At 38.1% G+C, this 18702-nt stretch overlaps 1 non-coding gene across 1 annotated transcript; it reads right to left on the minus strand.

Annotated features, from left to right (window-relative positions):
• Positions 1-12900: 12900 nt before the first annotated feature.
• Positions 12901-13008, minus strand: LOC112732162 (small nucleolar RNA R71). Its single transcript, XR_003167899.1, has one exon. It is a non-coding gene; the product is annotated as a small nucleolar RNA R71 (small nucleolar RNA).
• Between the last annotated feature and the right edge of the window lie 5694 nt (positions 13009-18702).

Below are 18702 nucleotides of genomic sequence, written 5' to 3' on the forward strand. Positions count from 1 at the left end.
AAAGATGGGAGGAGCCACAAGGATTTGATCAACCCTCATGGCAACAACCACCTCCAATGGACTATCAACAACCACCACCATATGCCTATGAACCCTTTCCTCAACATAACTTTGGACCACCAAATTCACAAGCCCCTTTCCGCCATTCACCTCCATATGACCCTAACCCTCAACCACCATACCAACCACCTTATGAACCAAATGAACCCTCCTATCTACCCCAAACCTCCATGGAGAAAGCACTTGCCGATCTAAACTCTACTATACAAGCTCTCTTCACCCAAATCAGACCACCAAATACCTTCAACAATCAACCCTCAAGCTCTAGTGTACTTCCTTGTCAACCACAGAATAATCTCTCCATCCCATCACCACCATCCATGGAAGAGCACCCACATCCATCAATCCAAGAGCAAGATGATCCCAATTATGCTATTGATATGGAACAGGAAAGAAGGAATCATCTTCGCGAATCCATACTTCATAAAGAGCTAGAGGAGGCCCTACGGGTAAGGGTAGGAAAGACCCTTGAAGATGAAAGAATAGTTGAAAGGAGTTGTCATAGAAAGAAAAGCATCGAGGATGACTACAATTTTATACTTAAACAACTGGACAAAGCAGTAATTATTAAAAAGGACGAAGTGGTTGCAGACTTAAGAGATGTTGTACCTCCATTGGAAAGTCCAGTCACAGAGCCTCCTTCCACGGTGTTTGATGTTGATGTTGAGAAGAGCGGACAACCTCCAAGGCAGATCATGGTTAAAGATTTTGTAGAGGTTGATCAAGAGGTAGAAGATGTCAAAGAAGAGCACAAGGGAGTGGAGCTTGAAATTACCTTGCCAAAGTTGTTGGAAACCCCTCCCCCTAAGTTGCCATCATCCTTCACAACATTCAAGTGGGTAAAATTCATATCCCTTAGCTTTCTAATTCCACTTGAATATGGGCTACTGGAGACGGATGGTCAACTTAGAGCTCTTTGTGACATTAAGAGTAGAAGGAAGATGGTCAGTGGTAAGAATTGTCCTGCAAGGTTCATCATGGTTGGAAGCTTTAAGTTTAAACGTAAAGGTTGGTATAAAACTCAACTGAATGGGTCTAGGAAGCTGTTTGGATGTCTCAGTGAGAATTCCGACTGTTCACCACCCAAGTGAAAAAATGATGATCAACAAGAAGATGGGTGCAAAGGCAAGGTCTGGGACCCCGGAATCTATTCTATCAATAACCACTCTTGGGGCCTGGTCACTTGCTTTAACTTACTTGAAGGCTTTCTGCGCCTAGTTTGGGACCCCGGAGGTTACTGGAGATACAAACATTGGTGGAGATTCCTGGATGAGTTCAAGCACAAGCCACCATAACAGGAAGCTTACCAAATGTCCAACTTAAGGACTTTAAATAAAAGTGCTAGGTGGGAGACAACCCACCATGGTATAATCATTCCTTTCTCAATTTTAATTTTATTTAGTATTGTTTGTTTTTGAAATTTTATTTTATTTTATTATATTGAACTTGGAGTTTTGCATCACATTCATATTAACACTGCATTCTGCATCTTTTCAGATAAAAAAAAAAAAGCGAGCATGCGACGCGACCGCATCAGCGACGCGTCCGCGTCGCAAGGAGATGGGAGACAATATTAATATGAACAGAGAGTTACGCCGGAGCAGCGCTGGAGGCGTGCCAATGGCACAAATCACCCCACGCGATCACGTCGCTGACGCGACCGCGTCATATGGGAATAATGGCTTCCCACGCGATCGCGTCACCCACGCGGCCGCATGACCTGAAAATCGACGTCAAACGGGTGCATGGCCGAAAGTTGAGCTGGAGTTGGGCTGGACTCGTGCTGGAAGCCCAAGCCTCACCACGCGAACGCGTGCCCCACGCGTCCGCGTCATATCCCATGATGGCCACTCACGCGATCGCATCGACCACGCGATCGCGTCACCCATAATTTTGGCAAAAAGAGTTTCGAACAGAGAGTTGTGCGACCGTGAGGCTGCACTCACGCCACTAGCACAAATCGAGCCACGCGATCGCGTGCCCCACGCGTCCGCGTCACCTAACCTTATTTGCGCACCACGCGACCGCGTCACCCACACGACCGCGTCGCCAGCATCGCACAACCTATCCAGATTAGTGCCAATTTTCTTATCTTTTCTTCTTCGAATCCTTATTCTCTTATCTTTTCTTATTTCTTTCTTCTTCCTTTCTTATTTTCTCTCACTCCCATTCTAGTTTATTTAATTTATTTGCATACTTTCATTCATTGAATATTTTTATTTTTTTAAAATTATTATTGGTGTTCAAATATTCTTATTCAACTGTTACATCTTTTCTGGTATTTTCTTGATGCTTAGTGACTTGTTTAATTCTGATTGAGTAATATTATTTAAATCAATGCCAATCTTTTATATTTGTATTACTTTTGCATTGACATGAATTTATATTATCTCTCCTCCCCCACTCTTTTCCCCATTGTTGCAAATTTTGCACCATTGGTATGCCATGGCTTCTATTGTTTTCTCACTTACATGTTGAAGCTTCCATGTAAATGAGACCCTTATCATTTTGGCATTAACCCACCCATACCTAATTTATTTTCTATCTTTATTTTTGGGTTACTTTTTCTTTTTCCTCTTCTTTCAGGATGGCCACCCGGAAGGGAAGCGGAAAACGTTTACATGGGGAGACAAGACAAGTCCATCTGCACAATCCTTGAAGAAGAGCGTCAGTTGAAACAACCCGTCCACCTGCACATCTCAGCATGCACCGAGGACGGTGCAATCTTTAAGTGTGGGGAGGTCGATACCGATCTCCATGGATTAGTACCTTTCTGTGTCAACACCAATGTTTAAATTTTCTTTATTAAATTAGTTGTTGCATTTGCATGTTTAATTGCATGTTTATTTGATTTTTGCGTTTAGTTACTGCTTGGTTAAAATAATAAGTTTCTTCTTAAAGATCCTATTTTTGAAAATTTTCACTAATTTAAATAAAAAAAAATTTAAAATTTTTATGTGTAAATTTGTTTGAAGTTGTATTTGGAACATGGTTTTTTTTTAGCCAAAGAACACACAACCTGTGAGATTTTGAGCTTATTTACATGGTTACATTATTTAACCATAAATTTTTATTCCTGTGTGTTTCCCTTCTCTATGATTGTAATATTTACTTTGTTCCATTCTATATGTCCAATATTTAGTATATTTACATGTTTGCATATGATTGAGGCCATTGTTTGATTTTAGCTCACTTATCCCAAAATTAGCCTACCTTTTACATCACCCTTGTTAGCCCCCTTAAGATTTTAAATCCCTTCTGTTTTATAACCACATTACTAGCCTTAAACAGAAAAATAAAATAAGAATCCCAAGTTGAATCCTTGGTTAGCTTAAGATAGATATTGTGTAAAATTTAAGTGTGAGAAATTTTATGGGAACATGGGATGATATGAAAAAGTAGGGAATTAAATTGAATAAGTTATTTGAAAATTTGGGAGGCATGCTCATGTGAAATCAAAATAATTAAATTACCATGTGCATTGAAGAAAAATATATTAAGTAATTAAATAAGGGGATACAAAAAAAAAAGAGAAGAAGAAAAGAAAAATGAAAAAAATATATTACCCCAAATGCAAAATAAAAATCAATGCACATGGGACAAAATTAAAAAATAAGTTTGATACATGAGCATGTAATACAAAAGTGGGAAAATTTTGGGTAGCTAGGTAAAGTATTTTTAAATTATATAAAGTATGTATATGTTAGGTGAGATCTTAGACTAATCAAGGATTCACTTTGTTAGCTCACTTAGCCTTATATATATATATACCCTCACCCTTACCTTAGCCCCATTACAACCTTGAAAAGACCTCATGATGTTTGCATTGGTACATTAAATTTTTGTTGATTGGTTAGATAAAGAACAAGGTTTAGAAAGCATGACTAGAGAAGAGTAGAGTGAATTACCCTATACACTTGAGAGATTAGAGTGATATACACTTCCAGTGAGGGTTCAACGCTTAAATTCTATGTTCCATACTTTCATGAGCTGTCTTCTTACAAGTTCACTTGCTTTTTATTGAATGATTTGAATTAGTAGAAATTGGTTTGTATTTGTCTTGGAGAACTTATTTACTCTTAACCAAGTAAGTCAAAGCATTTAGCATGTAGTTGCATTCATAGGTTGCATTTCATACCATTCCTCTTCATCTTTATAGTTTCTCTTGAGCTTAGCATGAGGACATCTAGTGTTTAAGTGTGGGGAGGTTGATAAACCACTATTTTATGGTTTATCTTATGCTCAATTGAGTGATTTTTATCTACTCTTTACCCACTTATTCATACTATTTGTATGGTTTTACATTTGCCTTCCTAATTATGTGCTTTGATTGAAAACATGCTTATTTGGACTTATAATTGCTAAATATTAATCCTCTCTTATTACCATAAGATACCTTGATATGTGTGTTAAGTGATTTCAGAGATTATAGGGCAGGAATGGCTCAGAGGATGGAAAGGAAGCATGCAAAAATGGAAGGAATACAAGAAGTTGGAGAAACTGCTAAGCTGTCCAGCCTGACCTCTCTGCACTCAAACGGCTATAACTTGAGCTACAGAGGTACAAACGACGCAGTTTCAGTTGCGTTGGAAAGCTAACATCTGGGGCTTCGATTTGATATATAATATATTATAGTTCCCCTGAAGCTAGGCGACGCGAACGCGTAATCCATGCGGCCGCGTCGCAGTGACGGAAATCAGCGCATTAAAATTCGAAACCAGCGAATTCTGGACTGTTTCCGACCCAGTTCGCGGCCCAGAAAACACAGATTAGAGGCTATAAAGTGGGGGAATGCATCTATTCAAAGGAGGCTCTCATAATTCACAATTTTTAGGAGTAGATGTAGTTTTTAGAGAGAGAGGTTCTCTCCTCTCTCTTAGGATTAGGATTTAGGATTTCTCTTAGTTTTAGGAGTGACTCTCAATCCCAGGTTCTTTATTTTTATTTACTTTCTCAATTTAATTTATGAACTCCATGTTAGAATTGATTTCTTTATTTAATATAATTTGAGGTATTTTCAGACTTATGATTGCTCTCTTTAATTTATCACTGCCCTTTGTGTATCCAAATTATTTTCATTCAAGTAGACATTTTTCCCTTTTGGCTTTGGTTGAGACATTGGTAACTCTTGAGTTATCAAACTCATTGTTGATTAAAAATTGGAATTAATTGATGACAAGTCATCTTAGCCTAGTTTCACTAGTCTTTTTCTTTTGTTTTCAAATGCATTTTGCACTTTCTTGAGCCATAAGCAAGCCAATTGGATAGATTTTTATGCTTCCTTTAATTTAATCAACCATAGATGAATTAATGCAATTTCATGAGGTTTTATGCTATAATTGTCACATCCTATGAAAGAATGAATATCTCATGATTTTGAGCATAGCTTTGATGTGTTTGGTTGATTAATGATAGGTGAAGAAAGCTTGGAGAAAGGTTGAAGCAAGGAGGAATGGCTAGGAGGAAAAGAGGACAAAAAGTTTGAGCAAAAGTTTGCCTCAAACTTTAGCTCAAACTTTTGGAATAAGTGAAAACGAACCAGGGAGCAAAAAGCTTGACCAAAAGTTTGCCTCAAACTTTTGTGCAAACTTTTGGGCAAAAAGCTTGAGCCAACGTTTGCCTCAAACTTTTTGGCAAACGTTGGCATCACAAATCAACACCCTGGAGAGCAAAAGTTTACGCCAACATTTGCCTCAAACTTTTTGGCAAACGTTGGCGCCATGAACAACACACCCTGGAGAGCAAAAGTTTGTGCCAACGTTTGCCTCAAACTTTTTGGCAAACGTTGGCGCCATGAACAACACACCCTGGAGAGCAAAAGTTTGCGCCAATGTTTGCCTCAAACTTTTTGGCAAACGTTGGCGCCATGAGTGTGCAAGGGGAGGCCAACGTTTGAGCAAAAGTTTGACCCCAAACTTTAGCTCAAACGTTGGTAGCAGCAAAATGGGGTGGCTGATGTGAAAAGTTTGAGTAAAAGTTTGCCTCAAACTTTTACTCAAGCTTTCATGATTCCAAACCCGGTTCACTTCGGTTCTTCTCCAAACTCCAAGAGCAATCAAACAAGGCCTCTATCAACCCAATTTCATCAAGAGCAAAGGCCCAATTGAAGGCTTGAAGACCATTTGAAGAAAGTGTATAAATAGCATAGAATTTAAGTTTTTCGGGAGCTTTCCTTTTAGTTTTCATAGAGAGTTTTCGGAGAGCTTTTGGTGTTGAGTGAATTTTAATTTCTAAGTCTCGGGGAAGGAGAATTGAATTCCCTTCCTCTTAGTTTTCTTGCTTTCAATTTCAATTACAATTGTCTTGGATCTTGGGTTGGAGAATTGAAGGAATTCTGTTTCAATCTCATCCTAAGATCTCTCTGTTTCATTTTACTGCAGAATTGAATTTCCATTTGGTTAATTGCTTCTGTCTTCTACTTTCTCTGCAATTTACAATTCTTCGTTTCCTTTGCAATTGTTCTTGTTGGATCTAGGAAGGTATTGAGATCTAGACTTGGTTATCTAGTCTCTTGGGTCCTGAGATCCGGATTTCCCATTTTCGATTCTATGTTTACTGCTTTCAAGCTCATTTACATTTCTGTTTCAAGATCCGATTCAATCCAATTCATCTTCCACTCTTATGTTTGTTAAATTTTACTTTTCCTTGTTTAATTTCTGCAAGTCCAACTCCCAATTCCCTTTACAATTCAAGCCATTTACATTTCTTGCACTTTAAGATTCTGCAATTTACATTTCTTGCGTTCTAAGCTTCTGCCATTTAATTTCTTGCTCTTTAAGATTCAGCACTTTAAATTTCAGTTCTCTTTAATTTCATGCAATTTACCCATTCCCTTTACTTTCCATGCAATTTAAATTCTGTTAATCACAAATCTCTCAACCAAATCTTGATTCGCTTGACTAAATCAACCACTAAACTAAAATTGCTCAATCCTTCAATCCCTGTGGGATCGACCTCACTCCCGTGAGTTTTTATTACTTGATGCGACCCGGTGCACTTGCCGGTGAGTTTTGTGTCGGATCGTTTTCCGCACATCATTAATTTGTCCACTTAACTTACCTTCATAGTTAGAGGTTAATAAGGTGGGGGAAGAATCCAATTCTCATCACAATTGATAAGGATAACTAGGATAGGACCTCCAGTTCTCCATACCTTGCCAAGAGATTTTATTATTGTTAATTTATTTTACTTGTCATTTAAATATACCTGTGCACATTGCCCAAACTCCAAATTTCTCAAACCCCCAAATTTACAATCTCCATAACCAATAATAAGAACATACCTCCCTGCAATTCCTTGAGAAGACGACCCGAGGTTTGAATACTTGGTTATCAATTTTAAAGGGGTTTGTTACTTGTGACAACCAAAACGTTTGTACGAAGGGATTTTTGTCGGTTTAGAGACTATATCTACAACGTGACTATTTTTATGACATTCTTTACTGGCAAAAATCCTAACGTCAGGCGTCTGGGGCATCGGTGATGTACATTCTGCTTCTGAAGTTGCTGAGGTGATGGTTGGGATCTGTAGTGCCATCATACAAAGTCATATCCAGAAGTTTGAAGTCCTTAGGGATATTAGTCTTCATGATTTCCCTAGTGAATGGATCCTGATCTTTGCGAGAGTTGTCTTTAGGCGTGGTTTGGGTAGTCTTTTCTTTGAGATCGGCTTCAAGTTGTAGAAGTTTATCTTCTAATTCTCGGCGTCGCCTTACCTCTCTTTGTAGATCCTTGCCGACTTTTTGCTGGTACTGGCTTTCTTTTTCGAGTTGCTTTAGGCGATCTTCAAGGGCTTCTATTACTCCCGGATGTGATGAGTTTTTCTCTCCATTAGATTCTGGAGTGTTCTTTGGTGTGGCACCCGTGTTTTTGTGCGGCGTTCTATCCTCTAAATCTGAGTTTTGGTCGTTATCCTGTTCGTCCGCCATGGTGATGGGATGACTTCCAGGTTCCCCGGTAACGGCGCCAATGTTCCGAGGGTTACCTGAAACTGTAGGTCAATCTCGGACGAGATCTTCTGTACTGGTCGGAGATGACGTGTCTGGCTGGTGGGTGGCAGCCGGAGCTGTCGTGTCCGACTTGTTGGACTGGCTAAGCTGCTGATCCTTTGTCACCGGAGGGTGGTGGTACCTGCAAGGGACTCCGATGCTTAAGTTAGCAAGGGTATTAACAGGTTTTTAGTAGAATCAGAGTATGAGTTATACCTGGGTGCTCTAGTGTATTTATAGTGGTGAGAAGTGACCTTCTTAGATAAGATAAGTTAGTTATCTTATCTTATCTTATCTTATCTTTGGGTGAGGTCAGCTTATCTTCAACGGAACCGCCCTTCTCTCTGTAGGCTTGAGCCGCCCTCAAATTTGGGCTGTGTTCCTTGAGTTGGGCCCTTTTTGGGCTTTCTTGTCGATTTGGCCGACCTCTTTGGAGAGAGGTCGGATAGTCTGACCTGAAGATATCGGTCGCTTTATCTTCAATCATCCCAAGTCGAATAGCTCAACTCAGGGTATGAACAATTCCTGAGGTCCCTTTCAAGCTCAAAAAGGGTGAATATCCGGAGATCCGACATGAGATTCGAAGAAGAGGTTGGGAAGTTCTCACCAACCCCATTCAACAAGCCAGAATCTTAATGGTTCAAGAGTTCTATGCCAATGCATGGATCACCAAGAACCATGATCAAAGTGTGAACCCGGATCCAAAGAATTGGCTTACAATGGTTCGGGGGAAATACTTAAATTTCAGTCCGGAAAATGTAAGGTTGGCATTCAACTTGCCCATGATGCAAGGAGATGCACACCCTACACTAGAAGCGTCAACTTTGATCAAAGGTCGGACCAAGTTCTCATAGACATTTGTAAAGAGGGTGCACAATGGAAGAGAGATTCAAGAGGGAAGCCGGTTCAACTAAGAAGGCATGACCTCAAGCCCGTGGCTAGGGGATGGTTGGAGTTCATCCAATGCTCAATCATTCCCACTAGCAACCGGTCTGAAGTTACTATAGACCGGGCTATCATGATCCATAGCATCATGATTGGAGAGGAAGTAGAAGTTCATGAGGTTATTTCCCTAGAACTCTACAAGGTGGCGGACAAGTCTTCTACTTTGGCAAGGTTAGCCTTCCCTCATCTTGATGAGCGGATAATTTATACGCTTTTTGGCATTATTTTTATATAGTTTTTAGTATGATTTAGTTAGTTTTTAGTATATTTTTATTAGTTTTAAAATAAAAAATCACATTTCTGGACTTTACTATGAGTTTGTGTGTTTTTCTATGATTTCAGGTATTTTCTGGCTAAAATTGAGGGACTTGAGCAAAAATCTGATTTAGAGGCTGAAGAAGGACTGCAGATGCTGTTGGATTCTGACCTCCCTGCACTCAAAGTAGATTTTCTGGAGCTACAGAAGTCCAAATGGCGCGCTCTCAATTGCGTTGGAAAGTAAACATCCAGGGCTTTCCAGAAATATATAATAGTTCATACTTTGCCCGAGTTTAGATGACTCAAACTGGCGTTCAACGCCAGCTCTCTGCCCTATTCTGGAGTTAAACGCCAAAAACAGGTTGCAAAGCATAGTTAAATGCCAGAAATAGGTTACAAACTGGCGTTTAACTCCAAAAAGAGTCTCTACACATGAAAGCTTTAATGCTCAGCCCAAGCACACACCAAGTGGGCCCGGAATTGAATTTCTGCATCATTTACTTAATTCTGTAACCCTAGTAACTAGTTTAGTATAAGTAGGACATATTACTATTGTACTAGGGGTATTTTTTCCCTATTTTCGAATGCATATGCCATTTGGGGAGGCTGGCCATTCGGCCATGCCTGGACCTTCATCACTTATGTATTTTCAACGGTAGAGTTTCTACACACCATAGATTAAGGTGTGGAGCTCTGCTGTTCCTCATGAATTAATGCAAAGTACTATTATTTTCCTATTCAATTCAAGCCTATTTCTTCTCTAAGATATTCATTCACGCACAAGAACATGATGAATGTGATGATTATGTGACGCTCATCATCATTCTCACTTATGAACGCGTGCCTGACAAACACTTCCGTTCTACATGCAAACAAGCTTGAATGCATATCTCTTAGCCTCCTAATCTACGATCAGAGTCTTTGTGGTATAGGCTAGAATTATTGGCGGCCATTCTTGAGATCCGAAAAGTCTAAACCTTGTCTGTGGTATTCCGAGTAGGATCTAGGAAGGGATGGCTGTGACGAGCTTCAAACTCGCGAGTGCTGGGCGTAGTGACAGACGCAAAAGGATTACTGAATCCTATTCCAGTATGATCGAGAACCGACAGATGATTAGCCGTGCGATGACAGCGCATTTGGACCATTTTCACTGAGAGGACGGGATGTAGCCATTGACAACGGTGATGCCCAACATACAGCTTGCCATGGAAAGGAGTATGAAGGATTGGATGAAAGCAGTAGGAAAGCGGAGATTCAGAAGGAACTAAGCATCTCTATACGCTTATTTGAAATTCTCACCAATGAATTACATAAGTATCTCTATCTTTATTTTACGTTTTATTTATCTTTTAATTATTCAAACTCTATAACCATTTGAATCCCCTGACTGAGATTTACAAGGTGACCATAGCTTGCTTCAAGCTGACAATCTCCGTGGGATCGACCCTTACTCACGTAAGGTTTATTACTTGGACGACCCAGTGCACTTGCTGGTTAGTTGTACGAAGTTGTGACAAAGAATTAAGATTATGAACATGCGTATTAAGTCTTTAGCGCCGTTACCAAGGAATGAACAATCACGATTTTGCCACACCATGTTTTTGGCGCCGTTGCCGGGGATTGTTCGAGTTTGGACAGCTGACGGTTCATCTTGTTGCTCAGATTAGGTAATTTTATTTTAATTTTAAGCTTTTTATTTCTTATTTTTGAAAAGTACAAAAAAAAAATTTTTTTTCTTCTTTTTTGTTTTTCCCAAAAGAATTTTCGAAAAAAACAAAAAAAAATTAATAAAATCATAAAAACCAAAAATATTTTGTGTTTCTTGTTTGAGTCTAGTGTCACATTTTAAGTTTGGTGTCAATTGCATGTTTTAGTTTTTCTCAAAAAAAATTTTCGAAAATCCATGCATTGAGTTTTGTTCTTCATGATCTTCAAGTTGTTCTTAATGAATTTCCTTGTTTGATCTTTGCATTTTCTTGTTTTGTATCTTTTCATGTTTTTCATATGCATTTTTGAATTCTTAGTGTCTAGCCATTGAAAATTTCTAAGTTTGGTGTCTTGCATGTTTTTCTTTTCTTAAAAAAATTTTCAAAAATAAGTTCTTGATGTTCATCTCGATCTTCAAAGTGTTCTTGGTGTTCATCTTGACATTCAAAGTGTTCTTGCATGCATCATGTGTTTTGATCTTGAATTTTTATGTTTTGCATCATTTTTATATTTTTCTCTTCCCTATTTAAATTCAAAAATAAAAAAATATCTTTCCCTTATTTTGCTCATAATTTTTGAAAATTTGAATTGATTTAGTCATAAAGTTTTAAAATTCAATTGTTTCTTATTAGTCAAGTCAATTTTTAATTTAAAAATTCTATCTTTTTCAAATATTTTTCAAAAATCAAATATTTTTTATTTTTTTCCAATATTTTCGAAAATTTTAAATTTTGACTTTCAAAATCTTTTTCTTATCTTTATTTCATATTTTCGAAAATCCCACTAACATTTAATGTTTTAATTCAAAAATTTTTCAAGTTGTTACTTGCCTATTAAGAAAGGTTTAATCTTTAAATTCTAGAATCATATCTTTTAATTTCTTATTAGTCAAGTAATCAACTTTAATTTCAAAAATCAAATCTTTTTAAATTTCTTTTCAATTTTTTTTTTCAAATTAAATTTTCAATCATATCTTTTTCAAAATCAATTTCAAAATCCTTTCTAACTTCTTATCTTTTCAAAAATTGATTTTCAAATCTTTTTCAATTAACTACTTGACTTTTTGTTTGATTTTAAAAGTTTTCTATTTCAATCATATCTTTTTCAAAACTCCTAACTACTTTTCTCTCTCTAATTTTCGAAAATCAATAACCTTTTTTTTAAAATTCTTTTAATTAACTAATTGTTTTAAATTTCAATTTTATTTTATTTCTTTTTATATTTTTGAATTCTAATTAATTAATTTAATAAAAACAAAAATATTTTTCTTTTATTTTAATTTGAAATTTGAATTCTTCATATTCTCTCTTCTCCATTCCACTCTCCTATTCTTCTCCTCTTCTACTCACATAAAGGAATCTCTATACTGTGACATAGATGATTTCATATTTTCTTTTCTGTTCTCTTCTTTTTCATATGAGCAGGAACAAGGATAAAAATTTTTTTGTTGAAGCTGACCCTGAACCTGAAAGGACTCTGAAGAGGAAACTAAGGGAAGCTAAAGCACAACTCTCTAGAGAAAATCTGACAGAAATTTTTGAAAAAGAGACATGGCCGAACCCAACAACAATGCAAGGAAGATTCTTGGTGACTTCACTACACAAAATTCCAACTTACATGGAAGAAGCATCTCAATCCCTGCCATTGGAGCAAACAATTTTGAGCTAAAGCCTCAATTAGTTTCTCTGATGCAACAGAATTGCAAGTTTCATGGACTTCCATCAGAAGATTCTTTTCAGTTCTTAACTGAATTCTTGCAGATCTGTGATACTGTTAAGACCAATGGGGTTGATCCCGAGGTCTACAGGCTTATGCTTTTCCCGTTTGCTGTAAGAGACAGAGCTAGAATATGGTTGGACTCTCAACCTAAAGATAGCCTGAACTCTTGGGATAAGCTGGTCACGACTTTCTTAGCCAAGTTCTTTCCTCTTCAAAAGCTTAGCAAGCTTAGAGTGGATGTTGAAACCTTCAAACAGAAAGAAGGTGAATCCCTCTATGAAGCTTGGGAGAGATACAAGCAACTGACCAAAAAGTGTCCTTCTGACATGCTTTCAGAATGGACCATCCTGGATATATTCTATGATGGTCTATCTGAATTATCTAAGATGTCATTAGACCATTCTGCAGGTGGATCCATTCACCTAAAGAAAATGCTTACAGAAGCTCAGGAACTCATTGACATGGTTGCAAATAACCAGTTCATGTACACTTCTGAAAGGAATCCTGTGAGTAATAGGACGCCTCAGAGGAAGGGAGTTCTTGAAATTGATACTCTGAATGCCATATTGGCTCAGAACAAAATATTGACTCAGCAAGTCAATATGATTTCTCAGAGTCTGAATGGATTGCAAGCTGCATCCAACAGTACTCAAGAGGCATCTTCTGAAGAAGAAGCTTATGATCCTGAGAACCCTACAATAGCAGAGGTGAATTACATGGGGGAACCCTATGGAAAAACCTATAATCCCTCATGGAGAAATCATCCAAATTTCTCATGGAAGGATCAACAAAAGCCTCAACAAGGCTTTAATAATGGTGGAAGAAATAGGTTTAGCAATAGCAAGCCTTTTCCATCATCCACTCAGCAACAGACAGAGAATTCTGAGCAGAGTCCATCTAGCTTAGCAAATATAGTCTCTGATCAATCTAAGGCCACTCTAAGTTTCATGAATGAAACAAGGTCCTCCATTAGAAATTTGGAGGCACAAGTGGACCAGCTGAGTAAAAGGGTCACTGAAACTCCTCTTAGTACTCTCCCAAGCAATACAGAAGAGAATCCAAAAAGAGAGTGCAAGGCCATTACCTTACTTGGTATGGCCGAACCCAGAGAGGAGGAGAAGAACGTGAATCCTAGTGAGGAAGACCTCCTGGGACGTTTACTGACCAATAAGAAGTTTCCCTTTGAGGAACCAAAGGAATCTGAGGCTCATCTAGAGACCATAGAGATTTCATTGAACCTTCTTTTACCATTCATGAGCTCTGATGACTATTCATCTTCTGAAGAAGATGAAGACATTGCTGAAGAGTAAGTTGCTCAATATTTAGGAGCAATCATGAAGCTGAATGCCAAATTATTTGGTAATGAGACTTGGGAAGATGAACCTCCCTTGCTCACCAATGAACTGAATGCATTGGATATGCAGAAATTACCTCAAAAGAAATAGGATCCTGGTAAATTCTTAATTCCCTTTAACATAGGCACCATGACCTTTGAGAAGGCTCTGTGTTACCTGGGGTCAGGCATAAACTTAATGCCACTCTCTGTAATAGAGAAACTAGGAATCTTTGAGGTACAGGCTGCCAATTTCTCATTAGAGATGGCAGACAAATCCATGAAAATGGCTTATGGACAAGTAGAGGACGTGTTAGTAAAGGTTGAAGGCCTTTACATCCCTGCTGATTTCATAATCCTAGACACTGGGAAGGATGAGGATGAATCCATCATCCTTGGAAGACCCTTCCTAGCCACAGGAAAAGTTGTGATTGATGTGGACAGAGGAGAGTTGGTCCTTCAACTGAATGAGGACTACCTTGTATTTAAAACTCAAGGTTCTCCTTCTGTAACCATGGAGAGGAAGCATGAAAAGCTTCTCTCACTGCAAAGTCAACCAAAGCCCCCACAGTCAAACTTTAAGTTTGGTGTTGGGAGGCCACAACCAAACTCTAAGTTTGGTGTTGAACCCCCACATTCAAACTCTAAGTTTAGTGTTGGAAGGTCCCAACAATGCTCTGAACATCTGTGAGGCTCCATGAGAGCTCACTGTCAAGCTATTGACATTAAAGAAGCGCTTGTTGGGAGGCAACCCAATGTTATTTAATTATATCTATTTATTTTCTATTGTTATTTTATGTTTTTTTTAGGTTGATGATCATGTGGAGTCATAAAAACTACTGAAAAATCAAAAAAATAGAATGAAAAATAGCATTAAAAATAACTCACCCTGGAGGAAGAACTTACTGGCGTTTAAACGCCAGTAAGAAGCATCAAACTGGCATTTAACGCCAGAAAGAAGCATCAAGCTGGTGTTAAACGCCAGAAACAAGCACCAGACTGGCGTTTAACGCCAGAACAGAGCATGGAAGTGGCGTTAAACGCCAGAAACAAGCAGCAAGCTGGCGTTTAACGCCAGACATGCATTTTAAGGGCGTTTTACACGCCTAATTGGAGCAGGGATGTTAAGTCCTTGACCCAATTGGATCTGTAGACCCCACAGGATCCCCACCTTTTCTTCTCTCCTCTTCACACCTTTTCATAACTCTCTTCCCTAAATACCATTCACCAATCACCTCAATCACTCTTCCCCATCACCTCTTCACCACTCACATCCCGCCTCTCTTCCCCAAAAACCCCACCTACCTCCAAAATTCAAACTATTTTCCCTCCCAAACCCAACCCTAATGGCCGAACCCTAAACCTTCCCCCACTCCTATATAAACCCCTCATTCCTTCTTCATTTTCACACAACACAACCCTTTCTTCTTTCCCTAGGCCGACTACACACCTCTCTCCCTCTCCTCCATTTTTCTTCTTCTTCTCCTTCTTTCTTTCTTCTTTTTCTCGGGGACGAGTAAACATTTTAAGTTTGGGTGTGGTAAAAGCATTGCTTTTTGTTTTTTCATAACCATTAATGGCACCTAAGGACAGAGAAACCTCAAGAAAGAGGAAATGGAAGGCAATTGCTTCCACCTTTGAGTCATGGGAGATGGAGAGATTCATCTCAAAGGTCCATCAAGACCACTTCTATGAAGTTGTGGCCAAGAAGAAAGTGATCCCTGAGGTTCCTTTCAAGCTCAAAAGGAATGAGTATCCGGAGATCCGACATGTGATCCGAAGAAGAGGTTGGGAAGTTCACACCAACCCCATTCAACAAGTTGGGATCTTAATGGTTCAAGAGTTCTATGCAAACGCATGGATCACTAGGAACCATGATCAAAGTGTGAACCCGAATCCAAAGAATTGGCTTACAATGGTTCGGGGGAATTACTTAGATTTCAGTCCGGAAAATGTAAGGTTGGCATTCAACTTGCCAATGATGCAAGAAAATGCACGCCCCTACACTAGAAGAGTCAACTTTGATCAAAGGTTGGACCAAGTCCTCATGGACATATGTGTGGAAGGAGCTCAATGAAAAGTTGACTCAAGAGGCAAGCCGGTTCAATTGAGAAGACTGGACCTTAAGCCTGTAGCTAGAGGATGGTTGGAGTTTATTCAACGCTCAATTATTCCTACTAGCAACCGGTCTGAAGTTACTATAGACCGGGCCATCATGATCCATAGTATCATGATTGGGGAGGAAGTGGAAGTTCATGAGATTATACCTCAAGAACTCTATAAGGTAGCTGACAAGTCTTCCACTTTGGCAAGGTTAGCCTTTCCTCACCTCACTTGTCACCTCTGCAATTCGGCTGAAATTGACATAGAGGGAGACATCCTCATTGATGAGGATAAGCCCATCACTAAGAAAAGGATGGAGCAAACAAGAGATCATGGACCTCAACAAGAACATGAGAAAATTCCTCACCATGAAATCCCTGAGATGCCTCAAGGGATACACTTCCCTCCACAAAACTATTGGGAGCAAATGAACACTACCCTAGGAGAATTAAGCTCCAACATAGGATAACTAAGGATGGAGCACCAAGAGCACTCCATCATCCTCCATGAGATTAGAGAAGATCAAAGAGCTATGAGGGAGGAGCAACAAAGACAAGGAAGAGACATAGAGGAGCTCAAGAGCACCATTGGTTCTTCAAGAAGAGGAAGACACCACCCTCACTAAGGTGGACCCGTTCCTTAATCTCCTTGTTCTTATTCTTCTATTTTTCGTTTACTCTGCTTTATGTTTTCCTTATGTTTGTGTCTTTATTACATGATCATTAGTGTTTAAGTGTTTATGTCTTAAATCTATGAATGTCCTATGAATCCATCACTTCTCTTAATTGAAAACTGTTCTAAAAACAAAAGAACAAGAAGTACATGGTTTTGAATTCATCCTTGAAACTAGTTTAATTATTTTGATGTGGTGACAATACTTTTTGTTTTCTGAATGAATGCTTGAACAGTGCATATGTCTTTTGATATTGTGGTTTATGAATGTTAAATATGTTAGCTCTTGAAAGAATGATGAAAAAGGAGAAGTGTTATTGATAATCTGAAAAATCATAAAATTGATTCTTGAAGCAAGAAAAAGCAGTGAATACAAAAGCTTGCAAAAAAAGAGAAAAGAAAAATGGCGAAAAAAAAAGAAAAAAAAGAAAGAAAAAGAAAAAGCAAGCAGAAAAAGCCAAAATCTCTTTAAACCAAAAGGCAAGAGCAAAAAGCCAATAGCCCTTAAAACCAAAAGGCAAGGGTAATAAAAAGGATCCAAGGCTTTGAGCATCAGTGGATAGGAGGGCCTAAAGGAATAAAATCCTGGCCTAAGCGGCTAAACCAAGTTGTCCCTAACCATGTGCTTATGGCGTGAAGGTGTCAAGTGAAAACTTGAGACTGAGCGGTTAAAGTCAAGGTCCAAAGCAAAAAAAGAGTGTGCTTAAGAACCCTGGACACCTCTAATTGGGGACTTTAGCAAAGCTGAGTCACAATCTGAAAAGATTCACCCAATTATATGTCTATGGCATGTATGTATCCGGTGGTAATACTGGAAAACATAGTGCTTAGGGCCATGGTCAAGACTCATAAAGTAGCTGTGTTCAAGAATCAACATACTGAACTAGGAGAATCAATAACACTATCTAAACTTTGTTCATTATACTTTGTATTCTATACTTTGTTCCAGTCTGTATGTCCATTATTTAGTATATTTACATGCCTGCATATGATTGAGGCCATTATTTGAATTTTTACTCACTTATCCCAAATAAGCCTACCCTTTCAATCACCTTTGTTTGCCACCTTGAGCCTTTTTAATCCCATTTATTCTATATTTTACCACATCACTAGCCTTAAGCAGAAAAACAAAGTAAATACCCCAATTGAATCTTTGGTTAGCTTAAGATAGAGATTGTGCATCAACTAAGTGTGGGGAAATTGTGGGAACATGGGTTAATAAGGGAATGTATCATGTTTCTAATTTATTTGAATATTGGGAATTTGGGAACCTACTCATGAAAAACCAAAATAGAAAAATAATGGAAAATCCATGTGCATTGATAAGTTATGTTTATTTCTCTATAAAAAAAATAAATAAAATAAATAAATAAATAAATAAATAAATAATTACAAAAATATTCAATAAATAAGTAAATAAATAAGGGGACAAAATTATCCCAATGCTAAGTTAATAAAAAGATCAATGCACATGTGATAAAAGTAAAGAAATATCAAAAATTTGGTACATGAGTATGGAAATCATACAAAAGTAGGAATTATGGGTAGTTAGGCATGAATTTAACAGTATATAGAGTATATGTATATTAGGTGAGAGCTTAGGTTAGTCAAAGATTCATATTATAGCTCACTTGGCCATACATGTACCCTTACCTTTACCTCAGCCTCATTACAACCCTGAAAAGGCCTCATGATGTTTGCATTAGTATGCTAAATATTTGTTGATTGGTTAGATGAAGAACAAGGTTTAGAAATCATGATTAGAGAAGAATGGAGTGATTAACCCTAGACACTTGAGAGATTAGAGTGATATACACTACCAGTAAGGGTTCAATGCTTGATTCTATTTTCCCTGCTTTCATGAGCTATCTTCTTACAAGTTTACTTGTCTTTCATTTTATGATTTGAATTAGTGAAA

The sequence above is a fragment of the Arachis hypogaea genome, chromosome 12, assembly GCF_003086295.3.
Source record: "Arachis hypogaea cultivar Tifrunner chromosome 12, arahy.Tifrunner.gnm2.J5K5, whole genome shotgun sequence".
NCBI lineage: Eukaryota > Viridiplantae > Streptophyta > Magnoliopsida > Fabales > Fabaceae > Arachis > Arachis hypogaea.